Raw genomic sequence first — 20,453 nt, forward strand, 5'->3', positions numbered from 1 at the left:
GACATTTTATTTTTATTTATACACAAGTGTAAGATATTATAGAAATTGGTGTCACTATAAGTCTAAAGAAGCGCTTTCAGTAAATATAAAATAAAATTTCATAATGATGCATCTCAGCACAAATGAAGCAAGTGATGTCTACAAATTCATATCCATTTTCTGTTCACTAGAACGGAATTGTAGACAAGTCCCAATTCCGAGCTGACAGAAGTATTGTTTTATGTCATTATAATACTATTTATGATTTTCATTTTATTTTATCTACACATGAAATTGTGGGTAAGGAGATAACAGAGTTTCCCAAGGATAGTATAGCAGAAAGCATGCAGACCTAAGAGAAAGAACCCAAGATTCTTGAGTTCCAAGCCTAGCTCTAGCTGGAAATCATAGGGGACTCACTTAACCTATCTGGACTTTAACTAACCTTACCTGTAACAGAAATTGAATAATCACTAAGATCTCATCTGGTAATAATATTTTTAAAACTAACAATGTAATATACGTACTATTAAAAACCTCGTGTTCTTATTCTAGAATTCCATGAATTATTTTAGAATGCATTAAGTATGACCGTATCACACAGAAAGTGTATCCCAAAACGTTAAAAGTATGTTAAAGCCAGCAACACCCATGGTTTTTCCTAAATACATCAAAATAGCACAAAATATCAGGTTAAACATTATTCAACATTTCTTTTTTATCGGTCCATGCCAAACACACTGAAATATCCAGTGTGTTAACGAGTTTAACATTATTGGGCCACATCAGGAAACAGTGACTTCTGTCGCTAGGTTATTTGTTCAGTAGGTTGATTTTTGTCTGAACAGAAAAGAGTCAGTCAATTTCTTAATTTCTTCCCAAGGAAGCAAGAGAAGGAAGTGGTTACCCAGGAAGCAGACCAGACCAAAGGTGTCCCACAGCTAAAAATTAGAGTTGAAAGAAACGACAACTTGATGTTCAAAATTACACAAAAATAGAACCTGAAGTTTCTGTTAGAGCACAATGCAGACTAAGTATTCAGCCTATAAAAGTCTCCCAACCCAAGAAACAAAAGAAGAAAATATGTGATAAACAGCAATATCAGCAGCTCTAACGAGGCTGGGTGTCAGCTCCTGTATGGAATATCAAGGCAATCATTCTTAATTTCATTCTAGTTTTCTCTTACTCATTTCTTCTCATCACATCTGCAGAGAAACCCCATGCTGTTTGTGCCTTTGATTTCTGCATAACATGTAAATAGTAAGAAGCAGAAAAGGGAAGAAAACCTTCACTAAGCTCCGGAAGTCCAGTATTTGCTAAATGTATAACAGAGCCTGCTTAGCAGTTTCTTTTGGTGAGGAAATGGACACAGTTAAAAAGTTTTCCAGGGCTGCAAAAGGCATAAGTATCTAGAATAAGAATAAGTCTTAGATTCCTGAGCCATTGATTAAATGCAAAATTGAGCTTTCATTTCAACAATGACTGCATCAGGACTTTTACTAGCACAAGATAATTTTGGTATAGACATAAGAAAAATTTTTCTAATACGAATATGTAAGATGGTAGAGTGTGCTACAGAGGGAGAGGAAGCAACCTCTGCCTTTTCAGAAGTATCAGCTAATGTATTCATTCCATAGAACCACTGCTGATATGGTACCCTTTTAACCCTTTTAGACACGGAAGTATTTTATTCCCATTCATCTCCCTGACTGCTTCTTTCTAGTTTCCTTCAATAACTCTTACTTCCTTTTACTGTTCTGACATTCTCCTGTGTCCCAAAGTACTTTGTCTATGTTGCTTTCAAAGTGTGCCCCAAACTAAACGTAAGACTCCAAGAGTGGTCTGACCAAGAAAGAAGAGAATAGTTCCAGTTGGTTCCCTTTTTATCTGCACTAAAGTATTAATGCAACCAGTGCTTCCTTTGTTGTTCGTTTTATTGTAAACCTTTACTTCATTTTGATGTCAATACGAATACCTGAAACATTCACATGCTAGTATGTCACAATTTCCACAGCCTATACTTGCTATTATTTTCTGGACCCAAGTACGGGACTTTACATTTTTCTTATTAAATTCCTTCTTGTTAGATTTGGCCCATTGAGATATTTTAAAATTCTGATTCTGCCATCCAGCAGATAGCTTTTCCAATGAGCTGCAGGTCATTTGCAAATGTGATTAGCATCCCAGCTACATCATCATCCAAGTTATTGATAAAAATGGTAAAAGCAGACAAGAGAGCCTGGCAACAGTGGAGTCTAAACCTCCCTCCAGGAGTGACATTCATGTTGGTGCCTGTGTCAGTCAAGGTCCAACCAGGAAAACAGAAACCACCCTGAGCATTTAAAACAGAGAGAATTTAATACAGGGGAGCTGTTTCACAGAAAATGGAAGATCTGAGAAGCCAACTAGAGAATGATAAGGCAACCCAGAAAGCAGCAAGAGTGGGAAGCCACTGTCACTCATAGGCTGGCACAACCAAGGGAGCAATGTTAGATGAACCCATCAGGAAAAGGTCAGAGCCAAGCAGGAGATGCAGCCGTGCTAGCCTTCGCCCTGTTCACCTAACTTAGCTGGAAGCCGCTGATGAAGGAGCTTGGGAAACACAGCCTGTTTAGGTCAACCCCGGAGAAAAAGAACAGAAGAGCAGAAGGATAAGAAGCAGATTTGAGTTCACACACACCCAGGACCGCTATAGCCCTTTTTCGACAGGGTTGTTTAATCAGTTACTAATGGATTGTTCTCGAATCCAAGATGATTTCTCCATCTTGTTTGTAAGAAAATAAGGAAAGAATTTCTTAGGTGTCCTGGTGAAATCCAAATCCATAATATTGACCCTATTTAACTTAATCTAGCAGACTGATAGTCCCACTAAATGAAGAGATAAGACTACTCTATAATAACTAAATTTTAGTGATTCTTTGCTTTCTCATTTAAATCTACACAAATTATTATTCTATATGCGCAGGTTAGCAAACTACAGCCTATAGGCCAAATCTAGCTTATCATTGATAAAGTTCATTGAACACAGACATACTCATTTCCACATTGTCTATGGCTGTTTTCACACTGTAAAGGCAGAGTTGAATCATGGTGACAGAGACCATGTGGCCTACAAGGTCCAAAATATCTACTCTCTGATCCTTTACAGAAAAAGCCAACCCTTGGTCTATACTTTGCAGACTCCATCTGCTTCTATCTTTTAAACAGCAGACATTTCTCATCTCTACTCTTTTTGCTCCTCTCCTGTTTTCTATTTTACCTCTATCATGGTCAATCGTGGTTGTTATGGACTGAATATTTGTGTCCCTCCAAAATTCATATATTGAGATCCTAACCCCCAATGTAATGGTATTGGGAGCTGAGGCTCTTGAGGGGTGATTAGGTCATGAAGGCAGAGCCCTATAAATGATTATCCCTGCAACTGGATCAGTAAAGAGAGAACTTCAATATGGCAAGAAAAAGAGTGAATCATTAAGGTTCTATTGGAATTTGCATACAAGTTAATCGCCAAGGAGTCTTTAGTCAACCTTTTCAAAACTGACATTTTGAAAGAGCCATGTCTGGAGATTCTAGGTAACAACTCTATTTTTCAATTGCTATTCCACTTGTCCATCCCCTGCCCCAACCCATGACTCTCCATTAATAAAGTTGCTGTAACTTAACCCTACGTTAGTATAACCAGCATACCTGAGGAGCTCTGAAAATTTTGTTACAGTCCATTGAGCCACAGAAAGTCTTTCCACCACCTAAGGAAGAAATGATGTTTATTCACATCTATTCCTTTCTCTCTTCTCAATTCATGAAGAGGTCTTGGCACGACAAAAATTGTAAAACCCCAAACTTCACATACAGTAAGTCTTATCATGGGTCTGATGAAATGTGACTGGTCTAAATAAATTTGATTGGGCAAACTATTTTTATCTCACTGTCAGCCAATATCAGGGGCTTCAGGGCTGTTTTATTGATCAAGTTGACTTTTTTAACATTTTGAAATCTGCATAACTACCCAATATTGCATTGTTTTTTCAGTGTGAAGCTTTTTCCTGGATATCTTGAATCTAAACCTTTAGCATAATTGAGACTTTTGTGCATCCTTGAAGTTAGCATTTTGTTTATTTGCTTATTTGTCTTAAATAAGCCTTTTAGACTATCACTCCTTTATTCTAACACTCGCCTGTCCTTACTGTTGTTAGGTTTGTAGATCTTTCACATTTTTGAATTTTAAAATTATATCTCTTTTTATATTACTATATTGAAACATTTTACAAGTATTCAGATAGTTAAAACGTTAAGATCTGTAAGATAATGTCATTGTTATTCTAAAATTAAACATGAAAGTGTTCTGCCAAAGAGCCTTTGTTCTGAGTCTCTAGGAAGATGAGAAGCTCACAAAAGTGAACTATTAAATGATCTAGACTATTTCCAACCATTCTTTAGTTTCAAACCACAGTGCTGATTATTTGTTTTTAAATATTTTTATAGTTAATAAAAAATATAATTAAATGTAAGGCTTCATTATACTTCTAGTGCTAACCTAAAACTGTTTCAAATGACCTTTATTTTATTATTTCACAACGGCCTTTTGTTCTGGGTTTTTCCATCTGTTTGCTAAGCATTTTTCAATGAAAGTCTCAATTAGAAGAAAAAAGGGAGGGGGGGACAATCATTTAATTCAAAAATTAATTCGGAGATCAGGCAACTGACTTAGGCTCATGCCAGCAACTTAAGGCTTTTCAGCTTTGGCCACATGATCCAAAGGAACTGAGCAACAACTGTCTAGCTGCTTTAATCCTCCTTAATTTGAGTGCAAAGAAACTCACATGTGTTTCTAAGAACATTGTTGGAGTACAAGAAGTCCATTTCTGGGGGACACCATCTAATGCCCTTGTTTTGCTGATCTCACTGTATTCTAAATTAATTTTTAAACTGCACATAAGCAGAGAATGAGGTGGGGCTGGGAGTGGGGAGTCGCTAAAAGCAAGGCTGTGTCCTGTGTTGTTAAAACAACTACTAAAGGAGTCTTCAAAGACTTTCTTCATACCACAACATAAGTTGTGATAAAGCTGGTCATGAGAAAGACAAAAGTACGTACTGCTCCCCTTAACTTATCTCCGAGAAGCTGGTGAAAGGCGCCGGAGAACACAGCCTGGCAGGCTGCTTCTTTTCCTTTGTTTGGAACCCTCTGGGTTCACTGGCATTTAGGAGAACTTAATTAAAATCCATGGATAATTTTCCAGGAAGTAGATTAAACCTTTATGGTGAGTGCGTTCTGTTAAGAGACTTTAATTCTCTCTGACTTGTTTAACTTGGGAGGGGAAAAGCCTAAAGATTGAAAAACTGGTGTGTTTTCTATGCATTTTAAGTCTGCAGAGATGATGGGCAACTGAATTCTCAAAACGTTTTATCTGGGGTTTCCTCATCAAAATGGAAAGTCAGAAAACTAGCCGGGGCTGGACCTTGCTGGACAAAATTGTGGAGCAGGTGCTTCTGTCTTCAGTGCTCTCTGTTTCTGCTTTCTTCAGCCTTCTTTCCCCTTGGTTCCCATCTCCAGCTCTTCAAAGAACCTCCCTCCCTAATGCAAAAATCCTCCCTCCTCTTTCACCCACACACAGCCAAACTTACTCTCAAGAAAGAGTTGGATTGAACCATTCAAACCAAGGAGTAAACAATAATTACTGTTTACTGTCTCTTGCTTTCTGCCAGTCCCCAGTCTAAGCACAACACATGGATCGTCATTTGATTCTCACAGGAGCCTTATAAGGTAGGCATTATTCTTATGCATATTTTAAGGACCAGGATTGAGATTTGCCAGAATTCACACAAGGATTCCAACCCAGGAAATCACATAAAAAAACTTGTTCTCTTAATCATACAACTCGGTAATTATGCCTTAGTGTATGGATATTAGATAGCTGTTAACACTTAGTGGTTTGCTTTTCCCAGAGTGGTTACATTTGACTAGGGAACACAGCCTTAAGCAAAAGTGTGAAGCTGTAATTGTGTATGTTTCTAATCTGTGGAGCCTACCTGAGGCCCCCAAAACCCAATCCTGGAAGCAGTTGCCATTGGCCTTCATGACACTAATGAGTCAATTAGGAGATGGAATTAAATAATATTCTTAAAGCTATAACACAGAGTTGGTAAGAGTTAAGATATTCAGGGAATCCCAGTCCTCTTGGTTATATGAATCTTCAGTCATGTAATCCAACTTCTTACCCAAGCAGGATGTCTCTTTCCGAATCCTTGAAAGATAGTCTTTAAGCCTCTTACTTCCAATGCCAGAGAGCTCATTGTACGCCTCAGCTGACTGATCTTCACTAATTGTTAAAACATTCTTATTTGTATTGAATGCAAACCTGCCTTCCCTGTAAGTCTCATCTGCATGGAGGGTAAGACAAACGGGAGAGCTGCTTTCCTCCGGGGTCCTCAGACCTTCCCAAATAAAATGATACCCTCAAGGGCACTATCATGAATGAGAGGGAACACAAGTTGACTCAGAATTTAAAACCCCAAGAGACCAGCCCCACCAGCTCCGGGGATGAAATTTTTACCAAATTTTACCATTTTCCACAGCAATTACATAGTTAGGGAGCCTCATTCTGGGGGCTAGTCCTTTAATCTCCCCAAACCACCTGACATCCAGTCTCCCTTCCATTCCTCAATCCACAGCCTAAATCATTTGACTTTGACAGCATCTTCCCCTGTTATCTACCCCTCCCCGATCCTGGCTTCTAACAATGACTCAAAAAAACAGCAAAGTGGGATTCATGTGTCAAGTGCTGTGATGTGTACATTTTCATAATGGTGACCTGATTTCACAGGCCCAGATGATTTGAAGATTTCAATATGTGATTATTTTCAGAACTCATGGCTGTATAAAAAAAAAAATGTTAGTCACTCTGATGGAAACAAACAGCAAATCAATAAGAAACTGCCTTTAACAAGCAGATTGCGAGGTCAGGAGTTCGAGACCAGCCTGGCCAATATGGTGAAATCCCGTTTCTACTAAAAATACAAAAACGTGCCGAGTGTAAAAATTAGCCGGGCGTGATGGTGCACACTCATAGTCCCAGGTACTCAGGAGGCTGAGGCAGAAGAATCACTTGAACCTGGGAGGTGGATGTTGCAGTGAGCAAAGAACACACCACTGCACTCCAGGCTGGACAACAGAGTGAAAATCTGTCTCAAAAAAAAAAAAAAAGAAAGAAAAAAAAAGAAACTGCCTTTAAGATATGAATAAAGAAAAGGAACAGTCTATGAATGAGATATGTGCCCCAAAAAGCAAGCTTAATGTGCTTCAAGTTTGATAAGCTGATTTCTGGAAACTAGGTAGGTTTATTAAGGGAGGAAAGTTTTGTTCCTCCTGAAACTATCATTCGGAAAGGCTGAGAGGACAAGAGGGACTCACCACTTGGCCTCCAAAGTCAGACCCAGGGTTTCACCTAGTCCAAGAGGTAGCCCTGGCACTGGGCCAGGTATTCAGCCTTATGTACAAACTCAGCTGATGAAGAAGTGCCACTCAAGTAATTAAAACAGGATAGGAGAAGAGACAGGAAGGGCTGGATTCTCTCCAGTGTTGACGACAGTCAAGTTCTGGGCCGTTGCCTAGAGTGGCTATCCCAAGGAAAAATCAGTAAAAAGTGCCAACATTTTGTGAATATATTTTGGGTATGCTGAGGAGAGATTAAATCAGAGGGTTTCATACATTTTTTTATTATTATTTCAATTTTGAATCTTGATATTTTACCTTTTTTTCAAACTAGCTGAATGTAGCATTGGATTGGATGCTACATTGGATCCAATGATTGGATAGTAGAAGTAATCAGCACATAGACCTTAAGCTATCCGAGCCAAACATCATAGTGTGTTAGAAAAAGCAATGACTAGGAGTTAGAAGCCAGTTTTCAAGTCTCAGCTTCAACACAATTAGCTGTGATCTTGAGTAAGTCACTTAAGCCTATGAACTCCTGTGAGAGAAGGACTTCAAGACCTCTTACATGTCTTCTAATGTAGTTTTGCCACGCCACCTAACAGCTTGCACCAAAAGATGTATCTATCTAGGTCAGGAGCGGTGACTCACGCCTGTAATCCCAGCATTTTGGGAGGCCGAGGCAGGCGGATCACCTGAGCTCAGGAGTTTGAGACCAACCTGAGCAACAAGGTGAAACCCTGTCTCTACTAAAAATACAAAAATTAGCCGGGTGTGGTGGTGCATGCCTGTAATCCCAGCTACTCAGGAGGCTGAGGCAGGAGAATCCCTTGAATCTGGGAGGCAGAGGTTGCAGCAAGCCGAGTTCGCGCCACTGCACTCCAGCCTGGGTGACACAGCAAGACTCAGTCTCAAGAAAAAAAAAAAAAAACTTGCAGGTAATAGATAGAATAGGCTCCAGTGTAGGGTTAAGTTGCAGGGGGAAACTTCTATAGTCCAAATCCTATCCAATGACTCTGAAAACACAGGGCCAGATAACCATAAAGGACGTTTTTATATTCATACTTTTGACCCAACTCATTTAAGTCAGAAAAGTCAGGAAAAGCAAGAGTGAACACATATGATTCCAAAAATAGTCCCGGACCTGCATTATGGAGACCTCCTGAATAGGGTAGTGTGGCTAGGATGAAAGGTAGTCCAGCAGCACAAGCCAGCCCGGAAGAGGAAGCAGTCACTCTTGCTCTTTTCCTTGCACATGTATGCTGGCCAGAAAGGGCAGACACTCTGTAGATGTCATGAGCAGGACCCAACCTGGAGACCTTGATAAAGCAGTCAAAGTTTTCCTTCTGCAGCCCAGTCTCCTCTTTCTGCCATTTCCCCCTGAATTAGACTTGTTGCTGGCAACCCTTTGATTCAGAGATCTGGCAGTGGGAGTTCTGGAAAGTAATCCTTTAGAGTTATTTTTAAAGATGATCATTAAGACAATGCTACATTCAGCTAGTTATACTTAACTACGTATTATGCTGTTAGATTCACAGTTATCCCTCCACACATGCATAATGGTCAAAAATAGAGTGAATACCAATGGTTTGGCTTCCAATTCTCTACGTCTCTTATCCTGTAAAATGGGAGGACTTCCATAACCCTTTTGGCATGGAATGTAGTTAATTCCATTTGTGAATAGAGACACCAAATCTGCTCCAAATTTTGACTCAATTATCACCTGGGTTACAAGTTGCCTACTTCTATGCTTTTTCATTTGAGCAGTATTTTTCTATGCTGTAACCAAGCTTCTTAAGCCAGTTATTAGCTATTGTGCAAGGTAACTGCAGGACAACAGAGAGTTAAGGTATTATTATCCAAATGCGTTCCAGCAACCCAAGAACATCGTGTCTTCCTGATTGCTGGGAAACTAAAGCAGAATTCCCCCAAATATTTGAATCTCCCAAAGAAAAGAGCAAGATTGAGGAGGAAGACCAGACTGGAAAACAAAAGAGAGAAGGAATCTCCAGGGGGAGGTGGCAGATGGTCCACCAGGTGGACTTTGACAGTCCACAGAACTGGCCAAACTGACTGGTGGACCGGGCAATTTTTAGCAATGATTGCAGTGTGAGCCAGAGTGCACCAGCCATATGGCACAGTGCCAGTCATCACTCCTAGTGACATTCCAACCAGATAAGCAATACATTCATTGCTGGAAGGGGGTTGAGGGGCACTGGGGAGAAAGTGAAGAAGAATAGGCAGGCAAGCGGGATGGAATAGAACATACCCACAACCCAAATCTAACAGGTTCCAACATGTCTGAACAGGTAACTAGTAAGGTGGCTTAACCTTTGTTCTCTGCACACCCAGGAACATTGCCCTCTGAGCAAGATTTGATTTACTCAAAGAAGTAATTAAATCTGGTGGCATAGTGCTAATCAGGATAGCATTCAGCACTCGGAGCTGGAAAATTCTTTCTCTCCCCTTTGTAAATGCCCAAACCCTGGGCACCTTATTATTCAAGTTTCTAATTAAAAAGAAACAAGAACAGTTCAATAACCGGGAGCAATCCATCATGCTCACAACCTAATAAAAGAATGCAGGGTCGCGAAGACACTCTCCCCTCTACTGAGTACTGTAAGACTCCACCGCGAGAAAGCAAGGAGTTGCTTGGTTCTTTCCCTCTCTGCTGACTTAACTGTCATATTGCATAGTTGCTGCTAAACTGCACGAAAGGTATTTGTAATCTCATGACGGTGACTGGAAGGGGTTGAAGGACACAAATTAAGTCTCAGAGCAGTACAGCTGACTAAGAATGGAAGGTCAGTCAGTTGACTCTTCCCACAATTCCCCGAACAAGGCAATTATTCATGAAGGAAATTTCAAATTATTTTCATTAGACTTGTGTTTTACCAATCTAACCAAAGTGATTAATTAGGGATTAAAATATTTACTCTGCACATGCTGCCTTGGCTCAGCACTAGCATATTTAAGCGTTGTGCTAAAAGGGTCAGCTGTTTCCAGTATTGTTTGGAATTCATTTCCTATTTTCCATGTAAAAGGGCACTGACATGCATGTCTATACCATACTTAGGGTCTCTCCAGGCACCAAACTGGAGAAGCAGGAAGAGGCTCCAGAGTTCCCACCCTTTGGCCTCAAATTTCTTCCTTGTTAGAACCACTTTGTGTCAATGGTCACCGTTTTTCTGTGTCTGTGTCTTTGGAACAAGGTATTCAGAATGGCTGGGAATAAGGTATTCAGAATGGCTGGGGGCAAACAACAACAGCCCTGAGTAATGGCACGTACAGAGCACGCTGTACAAAGAGATATACCATGGCACACATGTGGGAGGGAGACCACAAGAATGGGGAGGTGGGTTCTGAGATTTTAAAGGGGCTTTTAGTACTATAGGATTCCGTAGAGCAAGTTATAAGAATGGTTTCCAGTGTTGAGATAGTGGCAGCAAGATTGGTTATTCAAACAGGCCCATGACTCACTTGTTCCAGGGGTGCCCAGCAGGACTGGGGCATTTATATGTGTTTCAATTTACTGCCACTTCAATGGGACTCCAAATGGGACATGAGTACTGGAGTTATGCCTTGTTTACTCATAAGTTTCCAACCTTTTAAGAGATTGCTAAGACTCTGCATGGAAGGAGATGGGAGAACTGCTTTCTTATACTGCTACTGGACACCTTTACTAAAGGGATGAGACCCACAGGGGTCTGCACCTCTGAAGGTTCGCAAAGGGTTGTTAAAATGATGTGGATGATGCTTAGGAATTTTTCATTTTGCATCCTGCCAACAGTGCTAATCATATTTCTTCAGTTGTTCTCTCCTAGCCTTCAGAGATAGAGAAAAAAATTGTATTTATAATTATATATGCATAGGAATAAGCCAATTAATTATTCTGGAAGCAGCGATGGTGAATACAAGGTGGTAAATAAAACCATGAGCCTTGTAGGATATAGTTGAAGAGGAGAATAGTAAGTCCAAGACTTTGTCTGCAGGGACAAGCAGGGCTCAGGATGAGAAGGGAGAAGCACTGCTGTCAGAAGAAGAGGGAGCCCAGTATCAGCAAAACTACCAAGGTAGGGTGCACTGATGCCAAGGCTGAAAAATGTCCAATAGAGAGGGATGGATCCACAGTATCCCAGGCAGGAGAGAAGTCCTGGATAGGTCAGAAGAAGGTATTCATTGACAGAGAGATCAGGAGTTTCAGTGGAGCACTGAGGCCATAAGCCAGGTTGGCTGGAGCCCAAGGAGACAGCTGGTGTAGAGAGCTGGATATGGCAGCAGGTACAGCGGCACAGCTCTGTAGTTTATCTAGGAATAATAATAATAACAATGAAAATAATGCGTGGGGTGCTTTCCATGAGCCAGGTACTACGTAAGCAATATTTCACTTTCTTTAATCCTCTCGACTATCCTATGTCCGTTTTATACACAGCTATTAAGAGCCAGAACCAGAATTCAAACCAGATCTGCCATGGAGCAAAGCTTATGCTCTTAATGAGCACAGAACAGTCTTAAGAGGAGAGAAATGGAAGGGGGAGAAAAGGGGTTGGTGGGAGCACTGCTGGGGAGCATTGTGCTACTAGTGAAGCCTTAAGGGATAAGACATGGAGAAATAAATCCAGGGGCATCTTTCACTCCAGAGCAAAAGGGTGGTCTACAACAAGGGTCCCCAACCTCCCGATATCAGTCTGTGGCCTGTTAGGGACCAGGCCACATAGCAGGAGGTGAGTGGTGGGAGAGCGAGCGAAGCTTCACCTGGATTTATAGCCGCTGCCCATCGCTCGCATTAGTGCCTGAGCTTTGCCTCCCATCAGATCAGCAGCAGCATTAGGTTCTCATAGGAGTGCAAACCCTATTGTGAACTGCACATGTGAGGGAGCTGGGTTCATGCTTTTTATGAGAATCTAATGCCTGATGATCTGTCAGTCTCCCATCATCCCCAGATGGTACCATCTAGTTGCAGAAAAACAAGCTCCGGGCTCCCAGTGATTCTACATTATGATGAGTTGTAAAATTATTTCATTGTATATTACAACGTAATAATAATAGAAATAAGGTGCACAATAAATGTAATATGCTTGAATCATCCACAAATCATCTCTCCCTCCCCCGGTCCATGGAAAAACTGTCTTCCATGAAACCAGTCCCTGGTATCCAAAAGGTTGGGGAGCTCTGGTTAGAGACTCTAGGGAACACACTTAGATTGGGAACCAGCAGGTTTGGATTCTAATTTCCACTCAGTTCTTCAAAAGTCTTTTTACTTTAGGAAAGCCACTCAACCTTTGTGCCTTAGATTTTTCATCCATTAAACAAAAGCAATACTGCTTACCTTATCCAATTTATGAGGCTATAGTAAGGATGAAATACTGCAAATTAATTCATTAAAATGGCTCACAATATTTGGCAAATGATATGGGGCAAGCACTTTGCCAAACACTTCACGTGCGTTCTTTCCTCTAGCATTCATGATAACCCTATGCCTAGGTACTACCATTGCCATGAGATAAAAGAGAAAAGAAGAAATATTTCATAAAGTTCAAAGAACCACAAGCATGTACGTTTTATGATTATGGTTTTGTAGGAAGCAGTGGCATCCAGCTTAAAGAGGAGATGGTAAAAAAAAAAAAAAAAAAAAAATCTCTGAACCTTCTAGAAAAAGAAAAAGATAGAGGCTGAGGTAAGCCATGCATAGGTATGTAATTAGGAATCATGTAAAATAACTGAAGGCTCAGCTACAGGGGAAATTTTATAGAGAAGCAATGTTGGTTACCTGAAATTATGAATAACTGAATTTGGGATAATCTTGGCTCTATTTCTGAGAGAGAATGTATCAGATATAAAACAAATTGATCTTGGCTAACAGCTTTGAAACATTATCTGCCCCTAGAAGTTGGACATGTTTCAGGGTATTTTAAGTCTTAAGGGAAGTTATACTTTCCTTTACCTTCTATCTAACTTTTATAGCCATTGCAACCTCACCAAGATGAAAAAGATGCATAACAGGATTTGCATTCCTTACTGGAATATGACTGCTGCAAGCAAACAGTTCAGAACTTACTTGTTAGCAATATTATTAGAAGTCTCAATCGTTTTCCTCACAGGGCAAAATGCCCTGAGGGGAAAGAAGGCACCTGCCACTTTCTAATGTTATTTAATCTTTTTAGTCTGTCTGAGCTGTAAACTGTCAATCACAGTTAATGTTTAGTCACCTTGAATGCTGTTTAATCAGTAGAATGCTTAGTATATCTATAAATACCTGATGACACAGGAATTAAGTCTTCACAATAATTACCCCTCTACATCATTGGACATCATTACTCACAGGCAAGGCCAAAACCATTTTTAATCTCTCACGGTTGTTCAGTAAGAAATGTTTCATTACTGCCACGTAACTGGAATGGTTATTTCACATGGAGAAAACAGGTAACTGAAATCTGCACATTGGGCTGTTTATAATGTCTGAATGGCCCCATCTGTCTTTAAATGCTGCTGATGACAGGATAATTATGATGATTGAACTGATTGCCAAGTGTATGTAGCAAGAAACAAGAGCAGCTCTGGTTCAGGATTTGATGTGATTCAACTTATGAAGGCCATTGAAAGAGGACTTTTTTTAATGTAAGGAAAAAAGGTCATAGGTCATGCAGCGTATTTTAATTGTTTATGTCTTTGTGGCAATGAATCTTCCTTCCACCTTTCCTTTCTATTTTTTTCTTCCTTTCTCACTCTGTTTTCTTTCATCCTTTTTGTACATTTTCCGATGTATGTATACTGAGTATATACTATTTTTACAAAGAAAAATCAAATACATTTTTAAAAGCAATAAAATTATAACCATTGATATTACACAAAATAAAGATACACTTGGTTAACATATTGCTCTGTTAAACCTGCCAACACTAGCTTCAAGTGCCTGCTTGCTACAGTTCTTGGAATGCTGGTCAGAGGACCCCAATCTCCAAATGGCTCTTTCAGCAGGATTATTGGGATGGGTTCGAGTTTGAGGGCTGTGAAAATGCTGTTTGGTAATGGTGAAGAGTATTTTCTGTCACATTGCAAAGCCACCAGTAGTCTTCCTTTTCTTTCCTTCTTCCCTCCCTCCCTCCCTTCCTCTCTCTCTCTCCCCCTTCCTTCTTTCCTTCCTTCCTTCCTTCCTTCCCTCTCTTCTCCCTTCCTTCCTTTAATGTACTGTCTGCTTTCTTTTTTTTTTTTTAACAAAAAGCACAGGACTTTATAATTTCCATCACAAAAGCCAGATCTTTGCAGGCCAAGGGAGTGAGTTCTGCCTGTGAGGAGAAGGTGCCTACTTGCTTTGATGAGCCGGTTCTTTCTGCAGGACCACGATGATTGAGTCCTCGTGCATGAACCCTTTGGAGATGTAGCACTCATTGTTGACTGGCTTGGACTTTTCCTTGCCTTCCTGTTCTTGGGGACTTAGGTCCACACCTTTTTCACATCCTTCAGCACCATGTTGCAATGCCTGTGGAAGACCCAGAAGCCCAGGCGCTTCCTGGCAGTTAAAGAGCACTAGAGGGTTGTGCTTGACCCACTGTGTGAGCATGGAGCATGGCCTGTGTTGAACTCCTCCCACCCCTGTAGTGCCTCCAGAGCCATCTCTCTCTTTTCGGCTTGCTGATGAGGCTAAGGTGGTGGCTGTGTTCTCAGGTCATGCCCATCTCCTCCATGTTGCTTCTCCTATGGGGCAGTGATATGCGTTCTGCTTTTTTAAGGAGAACTTTAAAACTTGGATTTTTCTCTCTGGCTTAAAAGGGGTGGAAAAAACTCATTCACTCATTCATTCATTCATTTCACAAATGTTTCTCGAGCACTTCTACGTGTGCCAAGCCCTGCTCTGGGTGCTGAAATACAGCAGAGAACAAAACAAAAATCCCTGCCTGCACTGAGATGAAACACAGGGGAGATGAAAGAAACAAGACAATTTACTCAGACAAATCATGTGTATGACGGTGATAACTGCTATGGAGAAAGAATGGAAAGAAAGGAAGAGAAGTGAGTGTGTGCTGAGGGGTTGCAATTTAATTGGATGGTCAGGGAAACCTTGCTGATTAGGTAAAATTTGAGTCGAGGTGGTCAGGGACCCAGGTCAGATGTCAGACACCATCGTGGGGGCAGAAAATAGGAAGAAAAAAATGCCCTGCAGAATGTGAAAGGAGGAACAGCGGAGGGACTGGCATGGCAGGGGCACTGAAATGCACAGTAGTAGAAAATGAGGGCAAAGAGCTAACTAACCATGGCTGCTTGGCATAGGGCTCCTGTGCTTTTTCAGCGTAGGAGGCAAAACTATAAAAGTTCTGAGGGAGGAGTGACATGATCTGATTTCACCATAAATCATTTTGGTGCCTATGTTAAAGATAGACTGGAAAGCCAAGGACAGAAGCAGGGAGACCAGTAAAAGGCTATTGCAGCATTCCAGGTGCAGATATTAGACCGATTGATCACTGTGGAGATGGTAAGAAGGGGACAGATATTGAATACAGTGGGAAGGCAGAGCCAGTAGGATTTGTGGGCAGATCAGATGTGGGGTTCAAAAAATGGTGTTTATCCTGAGCAACTGGAAGGGTGAGGCTGACAAAAAAAATCAATGGTATTTAAAGCCATGAGACTCGTGAAGTCACAAGCGAAAGAGCATAGAAAAAGAAGAGACTCAAGGACTGAGCCCTGGGCACCCAGCACTAAGGGGACAGACAGCTAAGGAGTAGATGAGTTTGGGAATACTGCCTGCTCTAACAAACAAAACCAAAAAGGAATAATGAGTCAAATGCCATAGTTTATTTGCAATTCACATGAAGTTCAAAATGGGTGTTCCTGATTGGTAGGTGACTCTTCTTCCATTTTGTGATTCCTCCATCTTCAATCCATGGTTTTCAAGGTTATCATGAACATTTGCATTGTGTGAGGAGAGGGAGATAGCATGGAAGAAGATTTTAGATTTTAGGGGCCGTATCTGGAAGTGGTACCTCTATGGCCTCTCTAAACTGCAAGGGAGATTCAGAAATGCAGTCTAAATAAGTGTCCATAAAAAAGTAGAAAGCAGGCTTGGTAAATAGCTCTCCAGGCTCTGTCACAAGGAGGATCCAGCAAAGGATACTAAGAAGACTGGCTAATGAGGGGTTGGAAAGGTCAGTAGAGTGTGAGGTCTAGAAAGCCAAGCGAAGAGATTTCAAGGAGGATGGAATGGTTAAGTGTGTCCAATGCAACTGAAAGATCAAGTAAGATGAAGGCTGAGAAATGATCACTAGGTTTTATTAATTAATGTGTTTGGTGACTTTGACAAGGGCAGATTCAGTGAAGTGATGGGGCAGTGACTTGTTGGAATAAGTTCAAGAGAGAAATAAATAAAGGAAACTACACAGAGTGAGCATGGATAACTCTTTCCAGAATCTACAGAATGGAGATCAACACAAAACTTGTCTGCTACTTTCCCTGTCATGGTGTGGCAGGAAATAAAATTCACCCCAAGTGGTTCAAATAAAGAAACCTTAAGAAAAGTATTACTTATAAAGGTATGGGGTGGTTTACAGGATTAACAACAGATGGTGAGGTACTCAGACACTTGCTACAGTGGACAGCTGTTACCACCTCAAAACTGAAAGGTCAAAGAGAAGAAATAAGTTCACTAGAACACAATGAGAGATAAAACAGTAGAAAAGGCACACCCAGTGGGAGTTGTGTTCATAGAGAGAGGCAACTGTACCCTGAGCTAGAGCATGGAAAGAAGGAGAGAGCCAGGAAGAATTACCCCAAACTATTACTCTCATCCTCTGTGCTCCACAGTTTAGCTAAGTCTAACCAGAAGTTCATGAGCAAGGGAGCTTGGGAGATATGATCCTCCCACGGCACAAAGCAAGGCAGAAAAGAGTGGAGAATGGATCAGCACGTGAGGAGGGGAAGAACAGAAAATAACTAGTTCAGAGGGATTGTTTGATTTGAATTTTAGAAGTTAAAGGACACATCTTTTGCTTGATTGAGTGCTCATGGGACTGTTACCATATCTTCACTGTTGACCATAACATGACATGAAGAAAATATGATTACCCCAAATAATACCAAACAGATTCTGTATAGCATACCATACTTCTGGAGATTAGCACACTGTGTTAGTCAGAGACAAAATCAGTAGAATATATCGATAAATAGATATATGAGAGGGCATTTATTAGGGGGGTTGGCTCATGTGACTATAGCAGCTAAAAGTCCCTCAACAAATCATCCACAAACTGGAGAACCAAGGAGGAAAATAGTGTGACTCAGGCCAAGTCCAAAGGCCTCAGATCTAGGGAAGCCAATGGTGTAACTCTTAGTCTGAGAGGCCAAAGGCCTGAGAACATGGATGGCCTCTGGTGCAATTCTCTGGCACCAGAGAATTGGAGAATCTGGAGTTCTGATATCCAAGGTCAGGAGACAAAGGGTGTCCCAGTTTCAGGGGAGAGAGAGAGAATTTATCTTTCCTCTTCCTTTTTGTTCTATCCAGGTCCTCAGCTGATTGGATGGTGGCACCAATATTAAGGGCAGGTCTTTCCCACTCAGTCCACCACTTCATACCCCAGTCTCCTCCAGAAACACCCTCAGAGATACACACACAGAAATAATGCTATACCAGTACTCTTAGCCAATTTTCTGTTGCTATAACAAAATACCACAGACTGAGTAATTTATAAATAAAAGAAGTTTAGCTCCAGAGGCTGAGAAGTCCAGGAGCATGGCAGTGATGTCTGCTCAGCATTAGGTGAAAGCCTTCTTGCTGCATCAAAACATGGCGGAAGGGTGAAAGGGTAAGGAGGACACACATGCGAAAGAACACACTTTTACAACAAAATGATAACTAATCCTCTTCCACAATAAAGGCACTGATCCATTCACAAGGGTGGTGCCCCCATGACCTAATCACTTCTTAAAAACCCAATCTCTTAGAGTAAATTAGTTCAACCATTGTGGAAAACAGTGTGACAATTCCTCAAAGACCTAAAGACAGAAATACCATTCAACCCAGCAATCCCATCACTGGGTATATCCCCAAAGGAATATAAATTGTTCTATTATAAAGACACGTACATATGCATGTCAATTGAAACATGACTCACAATGGCAAAGATATGAAATCAAGCTAAATGCCTATCAATGACAGACTGGCTAAAGAAATGTGGTAAATATGCCATGTAATACTATGCAGCCATAATAAAGAATGAGATCATATGCTTTGCAGGGACATGGATGGAGCTGGAGGCCATTGTCCTTGGCAAACTAATGCAGGAGCAGAAAAACAAATACCTCATGTTCTCACTTATAAGTGGGAGGCAAATGATGAGAACACAGGGACGCGTAGAGGGAAACAACAGAGACTGGGGCCTACTGGAGAGTGAAGGGTGGGAGGAGAGAGAGGATCAAGAAAAACAACTAATGAGTACCAGACTTAATATCTGGGTGATTAAATAATCTGTACAACAAACCCCCATGACACAAGTTTACCTATAGAACAAGCCCACACATGTATCTCTAAACTTAAAAGTTAAAAAAAAGAACAAAACCCACCTCTCAATACTGTCACAGTGGCAATTAAATTTCAACATGAGTTTTGGCAGTGACACTCAAGCCATAGTACCAGCTACCTAGGTACCCCTTAATCCAATCAAGTTGACATGTAAAATTAACCATCATATACATTACGCTTACCTAATGGGAAACAAATATTGGACTAACCCTCCAAAAACTGATTGATAAGAGCAACTCTTCCACAACAAGGAGTATATGTGTCCCACAATATTCGAAGGCAGCTAATTGTGGGCATAGCTAAAATAAGAGTGTTTACTTAGTATGCAAGGCTATCTGTATTTCACTAAGAAAGAAGTAAATTTATACTGTTAATCCACATGCAAAGCATGATTTTTGATATAAAGTCAGGTGATGATGTTACACAATTAAGTCACTTGTGTGTACAAGCATATATGCACCATTCTCAGAAAGGAATTAAAGAGGGGTTCCAAAATATCCCAAATCAGCCTAACCATTATGTCCTCCACCCCTGCCCCTAGCTCCTTTTCTTCGGGTCTTGTATAATACAAGCACATCCAGGAATCATCTCTTTTGGGGAAGGGATGACAGCTTTACACAATATTCATGTTTTCAATAATATCCCATGCAGAGCACACTGGAGGTTTCTTTTATAACTTTCCTAATCATCTTCCACCCAATACAATTAGCATTATCTAAATTAGTTATCAGTTTACCAAATTGTCTCCTCCTTTAAAAAAAAAAGTCATATTGCAAAATTATAGGTATAGCCATAGACAGAACAAATATTGTATGCTTGCAGACATTTGAAGAGAGATAATGTTCTTAATCCTAATTAGAATTCTTTCCCTTTCCTATATGAACTTCTTAGAATCAGGGGTGACCTTATTTTCATTTGGATAGAGGCATGGTAAAGCAACTGACTTTCATTTGTCTTGCAACACATCACCTTCTATACAAATGTGTTTATTTAAGCTCTAGGTCTTTTACTATCTTTATGCATTACTCCATCTCTGTAAAAGATTCATTTGAAATAGATTGCATTCTATTTCCCTTATTCTGCAATATGACCATTAGTACGGTTTAACCATTCATTGCTTAAGCCATGAGTTCAATCTCAGCATTATAGTGTTTGTATCAGAATATCCCACAAAGACTAAAAAATTGCTGGTTGTCCACAAAATTCTTTTCTCCCATTCTACAGTACTAGAGTTTAAGCTGAGCACGTAGGTGCCCAGCTAAAGACTATATTGTCAGCCTCTCTTGCATGCGGGCGTGGCTATGTGACTAAGTTCAGGCCAATAAGAGGTGAGGAACTCCTGAGATCTCCAACTTTAAAGACAAGCCACTTGCCCCAGTATGCCTCTCCCATTCCTATAAGCTGGAACATGGACATAACCACAAGCCAGCTTTGATTGTGCAAGCAAGGACCCTAAGGAATGGCAGAACAACAATATGGGTTCCTGAATGACCTTATGGAATAGAAACTATCTTACCACCAGGGAATGCTCTCTCC

This window comes from Macaca fascicularis, chromosome 7, assembly GCF_037993035.2.
Source record: "Macaca fascicularis isolate 582-1 chromosome 7, T2T-MFA8v1.1".
NCBI classification, from domain to species: Eukaryota; Metazoa; Chordata; class Mammalia; order Primates; family Cercopithecidae; genus Macaca; species Macaca fascicularis.